The sequence below is a fragment of the Schistocerca nitens genome, chromosome 5 (genome assembly GCF_023898315.1).
Source record: "Schistocerca nitens isolate TAMUIC-IGC-003100 chromosome 5, iqSchNite1.1, whole genome shotgun sequence".
NCBI classification, from domain to species: domain Eukaryota; kingdom Metazoa; phylum Arthropoda; class Insecta; order Orthoptera; family Acrididae; genus Schistocerca; species Schistocerca nitens.
The window spans coordinates 333,042,194-333,052,174 of NC_064618.1; positions in this window are offsets into that span (position 1 = coordinate 333,042,194).

A 9,981-nucleotide genomic window follows, 5' to 3' on the forward strand; every position below is an offset into this window, starting at 1 on the left:
TGTGATTAAGTTAAGCTGAATTACTAGCGTGTGTACAATAAGTTGAAAAATTTAAGAAATAGCGTGTGTACCATAAGTTGAAATATTTAAGGAATGGCGTGTGCAGGACTTGAAATTAGAGACGAGTACTTCCACGTGGTGAGTACTGTGTGCGTCTCAATCTGTGTATGAGACAAAGGATAAAGAGAAGTACTCGTCCATGGTATCAGTTGAGGACTCGCGTGTGTGATGAATATGTTCTTAATATTACTTTGCGTGATATGATTCCGTGTGACGCTAGATTCAAACTCTGAGAGAGAAGCAAGGTGAGTCGGCCGTCTATCCAGCAACGCCACTTGGCTTGCATTGCACAGGAAGACGTGCAAATATCTCCAGAGTTCATGGTAGGAAAGTAGAATTACAAAGTGGGGCAGTGTCGTGTGAAACTGGGATAAATACTAATTGAAGTGGGAAAGCTGAAAGTGATAGTGTTGTGACTATTTAGTGTTTTGTATTCCATGTCGTAGTGTGGTGTATGTCATGTAATTTGGGTATGTGTGGTTAGCATGGTAGAGTAGCGAGGTAGTTTCAAAAGATTAGTGGGTTATGCGTGTTCCTTTTGTACTGCTCGGTCAGGAGGAAAGTTTCGTGATGATGATTGTGAGAGTCGAAGTGTGAGAAATAATAAAAGATCCACCATCCTATCCAGAAAGTGCACTGTAGCGTTAAATAATTACGAGGCCATAATATAGAGGTTCACCAATGTAAAGCCATGCCCACTGGGCGGAATTTCTCATGTGTTATTGTTGTAGGTTATAGAATATGTGTGTTTAGGTTAGAGAATTAATCGGAATAAATAAGATAGTGAAAAGAAAAAGATTGGTGGACTTTTCCTTCGAATTGTATGTTGTCATAATGTCCCGAATTTATGTGTGCGCCATTCATATTCAGTGCGGTGGCCACGTGTTTACAAAAGCCGTTAAATAAAAAAAAGAAAGAAAATGTGGTATTGCCAGTGCGTAGTGTACAGTCAGAGTTCTGTAAATTACTGATAGTCAGATGCGTGTTTCCGTTGCATATTATTCATGCAGGAGGATAATTTGTAATTTAATTGTGAGTACGAGAGTTCATGTTACTCGATAAATAAGAATGAATCCACTCGCTTGGCAGACCACTCATCTTGCAGCCCTGACTGCTTGATGCCACAGTATGAGCAAGACAAGTGGGTGCCTCTCAGCTTCATTTTCTGAATAATTTCTTTTACTAACGCTCAAGGGCACACGTCTTTTATGATTTACAGGTCGTAACAGATGATGTCTTTAGGGTAGTTAGGTTTAAGTAGTTCTAAGTTATAGGGGACTGATGACCTTAGAAGTTAAGTCCCATAGTGCTCAGAGCCAATCCCTTTACTTACTAAATTACCTGATCAATATCCTTAAATACTCTCTCTTTGTCTTCGGCTTGTGACATCGTCATGTACGATCTGTTGTGGGAGTTGGTTTGGTGTCCATTCTGACGAGAATAACCCTATCATTGAACTGTTCATAATAATTCCCTTTTGCGCTACCTTCCTATATGTAACGAATCCTACTCCCGTTATAGCATTTCCTGCTGCTGTTGAAATTACCCTACACTCATATCGCGAGAAATAGGGCCCTCTTTCCATTTTACTTCACTGAGTCCCACTATATGTGGATTGAGCCTTAACATTTCGATTTTCAGATTTCCTACTTTTCTCACGACGTTCAGACTTGTGCCATACCACCTCCCCTCTGATGACTCAATGATGATTCAATCTTTCTCATGATGACCTCCACTTGGCAGGCGCCTCCCAGGGATCCCAATGAAGGTCAAGTAGGCAACCTTTCGCCAAGGAGAAATCATCAGTAAACTTTTCCAACTATAGGTCACGTGTGCTGTGGATACACATTATGTGTCTTTCATGCAGTGGTTTTCACTGCCTGCTGCATCCTCATGCTGTTGATCACTGCTAATTCTTTCGCTTTTAGGGGCAGTTTACCGCCCTAAGGGTGAGAGACAGCCGTCAACGTCTTCCGCTCCTCCGCCGTCTTTGGCAAGGCCGTTGGCTGAATGTTGACTTCTTACGCCGGGAGTCTTCGACCGACATTGATGATGATTTTTATTCAAAATTTAAGCGGTGGGTGTGTTCGATGCTTGGACTGAAACAATTTTGATTACAAATAACATACGCCACCCATAGACCACGGGTGCGATGTGTATCACCAAGACTGTGCTGAGAGTTTCTTTCAGGTTCTGTACCCTAGTTATACTGTATATCAGTACGTATTTAAGAAGTACGTTGTTAATAAAAGGTAAACATATTCAGCGAAATTATTTCAGTTTTTTTGTGTTGAGCACAAATTAAGCTCTGGCCGCTGTGGCCGAGTGGTTCTAGGTGCTTCAGTCCGGGACCGCACTGCTGCTACGGTCGCAGGTTCGAATCCTGCCTCGGGCATGGATGTGTGTGATGGCTTTAGGGTTGTTCTAATTCTAGGGGGCTGATGACCTCAGATTTAAGTCCCATAGTACTAAGAGCCATTTGAACCATTTGAACAAATTAGCCCCCCCCCCCCCCCCCGCTCGGTATTACGCGTTATGGAAAATACGTTGATATTTCTAGGCTTAATTTCAGAGTAACACTTCAAACCAACGTTCTCAATTACTTGCTGAATGTGTTCTTATCTCCGTCTTCTCCTTCGGTTTGTACCCTCTAGTACAATGGAAGCTACTCCCGAATGTCTTAAAAAATAGGTCCTCTCATTCTGTTGCCTTTTCTTGTCAATGTCTTCCAAATGTCTCCTCGCCGATTCTACGGAAAACCTCATTTCTTATCAATTTAAATAATTTTCTACAATCTTCCGTAGCATAAAATCTCGACCGCTTCCATTCTGATTTTTGTGATTTTCCTACAGTCCATTATTCACCATCGTACAACTTTTGCTTCAGACATGTGTGTTCAAAGGTATTTTTACTTCAGTTAAGAACCATGTGTAATACTAGGAGACCAATTTTGGCCGGGAGTGTCTTCTTTGTCTTTGTTTGTCTGACAACCTTAGTTCTACGGATTTCGCTCCGTCTGCAGCTATAAGCAGCCGTAATGACAGGGGAAAGCCTGAGGAAAGTCTGAGGAAAGGACTGAAAACGGTTGCTAACAAATAAAAAGTCTGGAAACGTCATCGAGACTGTTTTTATTTGGTTTCTAGCGTTTTACACCGATCTCTGTGCTTCAGTTACAGATTTTTTTCGAAAATTTTGGATTATTACTTTTCTTCAGTACTATGAGAATAACTTTGCTCACAAGGATTCTTGAATCATGCTTTGCTGTCTTAGTCGACTCCATTTCTAGGTACTGGTGCTCAAACCAGAGTGATCTCAACAGCATTACGTGAATTTAGAGCGTTCTTTGACGTTTAAATTGTGTTGCTCATCCTTTCCCACTAAAGCTTGGACTGTGCTATCCCCATGCCTTGGTATTAATTTTGTAGGTACCTGAATCCAAATGTGAGTTGATTTCGTTACGCAGTATTTGTTGCGTTAGCGTCTTCCGTACTAGCATTACAAGTCGTGGTCAGGTAGGCCAGTCTGCTGTCCGTTAGCTTCCGCTTTTAGGATCGGAATAATGATGAGGTGGCACCGTGCAAGACACCAGCACAGCTAAATGGTGACATCGGTTACCTCATGCAGCACTGTCTCAATCCCTCTATGTGAATAGAACCGGACTCTGTCATAGTATAAGGAGCATAAATACTGGCCGAAACACATGAGATGTGCGCTATTTGTTTTGATCACTCTGTAAATTCTGTTTCTTACGCCACACAGAGCAAAACCATGCAGCTGAGTAATCCTTGACTATTCCTTCAATATCTTTGCGTTGCTACATCGCCTCTGCCAGAGAGCAATTGCAAATTTACCCGCTTGCTAAGTTGAGCAGTGTTGAGAAGCAACCGTATTTTGAAGAAGGATCAGCAAATTCTCTTTAGGTGATACGAGATTGATGCAGTTGGAGTGCACCAATATTTTTCATGAAATTATGGAGAGCGAAGCTAAGGAGATTATTTGAGAGTTTTTCTGGAATGTTGAGAGATGGAGGTGAGCACACGAACAAGTAGTATTGTTTTACGTTATAGAGATTTTAGTAACGACGCTAAGATAGTAGGATTGTTGTATGGATTGCACTGAAAGGTATGTGAGATTGCCCTTGCTTAAAGGTATTTCTTAAAGTCATGTGATGTAAATACCATTGTGAGTATTCAGTTGATTTTCAGAGCATCACTTTGCGATGTAGAGTTTCCTTTGAATTTAGTCAGAAGTCATTTCCTACCAGTTAAAATTGCCACCCTTCATTCAGTTTATTATGTACACACACACACACACACACACACACACACACACACACACACACACACACACACACACACGCACTGCACTTTGTGATACGTAATTTTCACCCGTAGTCTTTGATGTTTCTTTGCTGCTGTAAGCTACACACTGCTTTGAACAAATCTGAAAAAAAACGTTTTTCATGACAGAAGATAAGTGAAAATACAGTTTTATGGCCAGGAATTTGTTTGTAAGTTTTGCTGTGCTTTTATTTCAGAAGTCTGGTTGCAGTCAGGGTAGCACTGCATTTTTTTTTTTTTTAGAAATAGTTAGCTTTAACGTGTAGACCGTGTTGAGCAAATCATATTAAGTCTTTGCATAAATCAGTATAGTCAGAGTTTTGCACAGTACGTGAGAAGTTTTAGCAGACAGTTTTAGGAAGATATTAATATTACAGGTATTTAAAAAAATGTAATATGAAATTTATTGCTTTTACTGGTGGCAAGCTTCTAAAATGACACAATGGTGCATAGAAAATTTTTACTTGTGGATGATGAAATTATATATTCCGCCTACCAGCATCAAATTCCCATCAGACCGACGAGAACGTTGACCGACGGCATTGTTTAGAAGCCAGTAACCGATCTAAAAATTACGCAGTTTGCGTAATTACATTGCCCGGATATTGATAGAATAGACCGGTAAAACAGATTTCAGGGACGCGGAAATAAAAGTTTTGTAAAGTAATACCCGATTGAACACTAGCAGCGTTCGGCTGTGGCTACCAAACAATTTGTCTGCAACTCTCCTTCGCTGCAGCCTGAAAAAGTTCTAAAATGGAGCATAATAATTTGATACGTGGAATTAATGAAAAAGGAAAATACAGTCTTACTTAAAACACGGCTTTTGAAATTAAATTGGCATAATTATTTGCCAAACGTTACAGATCGACACTTAAATTTTTGAAACAGCTCTCGAAAACGAGAGAGAGAGAGAGAGAAAGAGAGAGAGAGAGAGAGACAGAGCTAACAGCTCTGCTTTTATATAATCCAAAAGCAAATTATGTATCGATACATAAACGTTTCGATACATAAACATTTCTCTAGAAAATTCTTTAACTGAAGACCAATAAAATACATTCCTTTCATTAAATTGTGATCTTTTCTCCTTACTTTACCCATTCACCTACAAAGAAAAAATAAATTCTTAATGTATTTTAGCCTTAATTGGAAAATTCTGGCAAAGTCTATTAATTATTCTAAAAAGCAACATTTCAGACTCACTCAGACGTAGAGAAGCGGACAAGCGATGAAGCTATACACATTGTTGGATCTTACTGTGTTACCTCCGCCCGCCACCAGCCCGATAGCCAGTCATTAAAAATTGAGGGCTTTTGAACTTGTGGGACAGATGTTAAAGTGTGTTATTGCTTTACGGGAATAGATTGTATGACACCCAAGTTCTGAAACAGGCTCCCCATTTGCCTCTGTCAATACTGGCTCAAGTAATAGTTTTAATATTGTCTTTCCTGTTCTGTGTGCAGTGCACAGGCCCAAAATGTCAGGTAAGTTTTGGTTGTGCAAATTTGGGTGTCATACTCGAGAGGTAGGTTTTAGTTATCTGTAAAAAAATAAAGTTACGTAATTATTTTTTAAGTTAGTTTTCTGGTTCATGTCTCACGTCCTAGTGGACAGTGACTCTGCGTCGCTACAGAGCTATAGCAGGTCACTGCAGGAGCAAAGCAAATTGTAGAGGAGGCGGGACGGTCGGCTCATGTGGTGACCTCTTGCGGCGGTTCCAGGAAACCCGCTGCTCAGCTAGATGCCCATCGTAGTTGGAACGCGTGCGAACGGGGCGGTTGGCCACGCCCCCACTCATGCTTGGTTCATACACGAGACGACCGGCTGCGGCCGTTGTTACATGAAAATCAAAGTAACGCAGTATCAGCTCTACAAAAATTAGTTCTGTATCGCAGAGCTGTCCTAGAGAATAATTTGATTAGTACAATGGATTTCAATTTCATTATTGTCTTGCATTTGTATTCATCTTGCGATCCGGGTCTATTTTAGGGAACTTTATTTATCACTGGTTTCTACAGACCGTGGAGTATTTTCAAACTAAGTGAGTCGATTTGTTCGTCAACAAACAGTATTCATTTATGCTATTTAGTGTTCACCACAAGCATTTCAAGAACATCCCTGCAGAGTCACTGCTTAGAATTGTTACATAAAAATATTTCATTCAGTATATATCTGCGAAGTTTGTGTGCGTCGACAACTAAGCACGCTTTCACACGGTGTTTGTTTATTGACGAAGGCAGTTTTTTACTTGTCCATTACATCGGCAATGCAATAATATTTTCTGTAAGTTCGCTAAGTCACTTTTGTGATATGGTGAAGACTGCCAGTCTCGCTAGCGGGATGAAAGCAGAGCTCACCATCTGCAGCATCGTCGACAGGACTGACTGCGGACCTTTGGTACAGAGCCGAGTGGAGGGTCTGAATCAGAGGCTGAGACGGTTCTGCGACCATGTGGGCTGCAGATTCCTCGACTTGAGCCATAGGGTGGTGGGGTTTCGGGTTCCGCTGGATAGGTCAGGAGTCCACTACACGCAGCAAGTGGCTACACGGGTAGCAGGGGTTGTGTGGCGTGGACTGGGCGGTTTTTTAGGTTAGATGGCCTCGGGCAAGTACAGAAAGGGCAACAGCCTCAAAGGGTGCGGAGCAAAGTCAGGACATGCGGGGACCAAGCAGCAATCGGTATTGTAATTGTAAACTGTCGAAGCTGCGTTGGTAAAGTACCGGAAATTCAAGCGCTGATAGAAAGCACCGAAGCTGAAATCGTTATAGGTACAGAGATAAATTCTGCCGAAATTTTTACAGAGGTACAGACGGTGTTTAGGAAGGATAGATTGCATGCAACCGGTGGTGGAGTGTTTGTCGCTGTTAGTAGTAGTTTATCCTGTAGTGAAGTAGAAGTGGATAGTTCCTGTGAATTATTATGGTTGGAGGTTCCACTCAACAACCGAGCTGGGTTAATAATTGGCTCCTTTTACCGACCTCCCGACTCAGCAGCGTTAGTGGCAGAACAACTGAGAGAAAATTTGGAATACATTTCGCATAAATTTCCTCAGCATGTTATAGTCTTAGGTGGAGATTTCAATTTACCAGATATAGACTGGGACACTCAGATGTTTAGGACGGGTGGTAGGGACAGAGCATCGAGTGACATTATACTGAGTGCACTATCCGAAAATTACCTCGAGCAATTAAACAGAGAACCGACTCGTGGAGATAACATCTTGGACCTACTGATAACAAACAGAACCGAACTTTTCGACTCTGTAAGTGCAGAACAGGGAATCAGTGATCATAAGGCCGTTGTAGCATCCCTGAATATGGAAGTTAATAGGAATATAAAAAAAGGGAGGAAGGTTTATCTGTTTAGCAAGAGTAATAGAAGGCAGATTTCAGACCACCTAACAGATCAAAACGAAAATTTCTGTTCCGACACTGACAATGTTGAGTGTTTATGGAAAAAGTTCAAGGCAATCGTAAAATGCGTTTTAGACAGGTACGTGCCGAGTAAAACTGTGAGGGACGGGAAAAACCCACCGTGGTACAACAACAAAGTTAGGAAACTACTGCGAAAGCAAAGAGAGCTTCACTCCAAGTTTAAACGCAGCCAAAACCTCTCAGACAAACACAAGCTAAACGATGTCAAAGTTAGCGTAAGGAGGGCTATGCGTGAAGCTTTCAGTGAATTCGAAAGTAAAATTCTATGTACCGACTTGACAGAAAATCCTAGGAAGTTCAGGTCTTACGTTAAATCAGTAAGTGGCTCGAAACAGCATATCCAGACACTCCGGGATGATGATGGCATTGAAACAGAGGATGACACGCCTAAAGCTGAAATACTAAACACCTTTTTCCAAAGCTGTTTCACAGAGGAAGACCGCACTGCAGTTCCTTCTCTAAATCCTCGCACAAACGAAAAAATGGCTGACATCGAAATAAGTGTCCAAGGAATAGAAAAGCAACTGGAATCACTCAACAGAGGAAAGTCCACTGGACCTGACGGGATACCAATTCGATTCTACACAGAGTACGCGAAAGAACTTGCCCCCCTTCTAACAGCCGTGTACCGCAAGTCTCTAGAGGAACGGAGGGTTCCAAATGATTGTAAAAGAGCACAGGTAGTCCCAGTCTTCAAGAAGGGTCGTCGAGCAGATGCGCAAAACTATAGACCTATATCTCTGACGTCGATCTGTTGTAGAATTTTAGAACATGTTTTTTGCTCGAGTATCATGTCGTTTTTGGAAACCCAGAATCTACTATGTAGGAATCAACATGGATTCCGGAAACAGCGATCGTGTGAGACCCAACTCGCGTTATTTGTTCATGAGACCCAGAAAATATTAGATACAGGCTCCCAGGTAGATGCTATTTTTCTTGACTTCCGGAAGGCGTTCGATACAGTTCCGCACTGTCGCCTGATAAACAAAGTAAGAGGCTACGGAATATCAGACCAGCTGTGTGGCTGGATTGAAGATTTTTTAGCAAACAGAACACTGCATGTTGTTATCAATGGAGAGACGTCTACAGACGTTATGGTAACCTCTGGCGTGCCACAGGGGAGTGTTATGGGACCATTGCTTTTCACAATATATATAAATGACCTAGTAGATAGTGTCGGAAGTTCCATGCGGCTTTTCGCGGATGATGCTGTAGTATACAGAGAAGTTGCAGCATTAGAAAATTGTAGCGAAATGCAGGAAGATCTGCAGCGGATAGGCACTTGATGCAGGGAGTGGCAACTGTCCCTTAACATAGACAAATGTAATGTATTGCGAATACATAGAAAGAAGGATCCTTTATTGTATGATTATATGATAGCGGAACAAACACTGGTAGCAGTTACTTCTGTAAAATATCTGGGAGTATGCGTGCGGAACGATTTGAAGTGGAATGATCATATAAAATTAATTGTTGGTAAGGCGGGTACCAGGTTGAGATTCATTGGGAGAGTGCTTAGAAAATGTAGTCCAGCAACAAAGGAGGTGGCTTACAAAACACTCGTTCGACCTATACTTGAGTATTGCTCATCAGTGTGGGATCCGTACCAGATCGGGTTGACGGAGGAGATAGAGAAGATCCAAAGAAGAGCGGTGCGTTTCGTCACAGGGTTATTTGGTAACCGTGATAGCGTTACGGAGATGTCTAAGAAACTCAAGTGGCAGACTCTGCAAGAGAGGCGCTCTGCATCGCGGTGTAGCTTGCTCGCCAGGTTTCGAGAGGGTGCGTTTCTGGATGAGGTGTCGAATTATTGCGTCCCCCTACTTATACCTCCCGAGGAGATCACGAATGTAAAATTAGAGAGATTAGAGCGCGCACGGAGGCTTTCAGACAGTCGTTCTTCCCGCGAACCATACGCGACTGGAACAGGAAAGGGAGGTAATGACAGTGGCACGTAAAGTGCCCTCCGCCACACACCGTTGGGTGGCTTGCGGAGTATGAATGTAGATGTAGATGTAGATGTTGTGTACAGATGCATGTGTCAACGTGCTTGTACTCAACTAAGACAAGTCATGTTCACCGGACTTCTCACTGCGTTGGCTGGCGTGCAGTTCACGACGATGAGTTTGACATACGAACTGTTCAC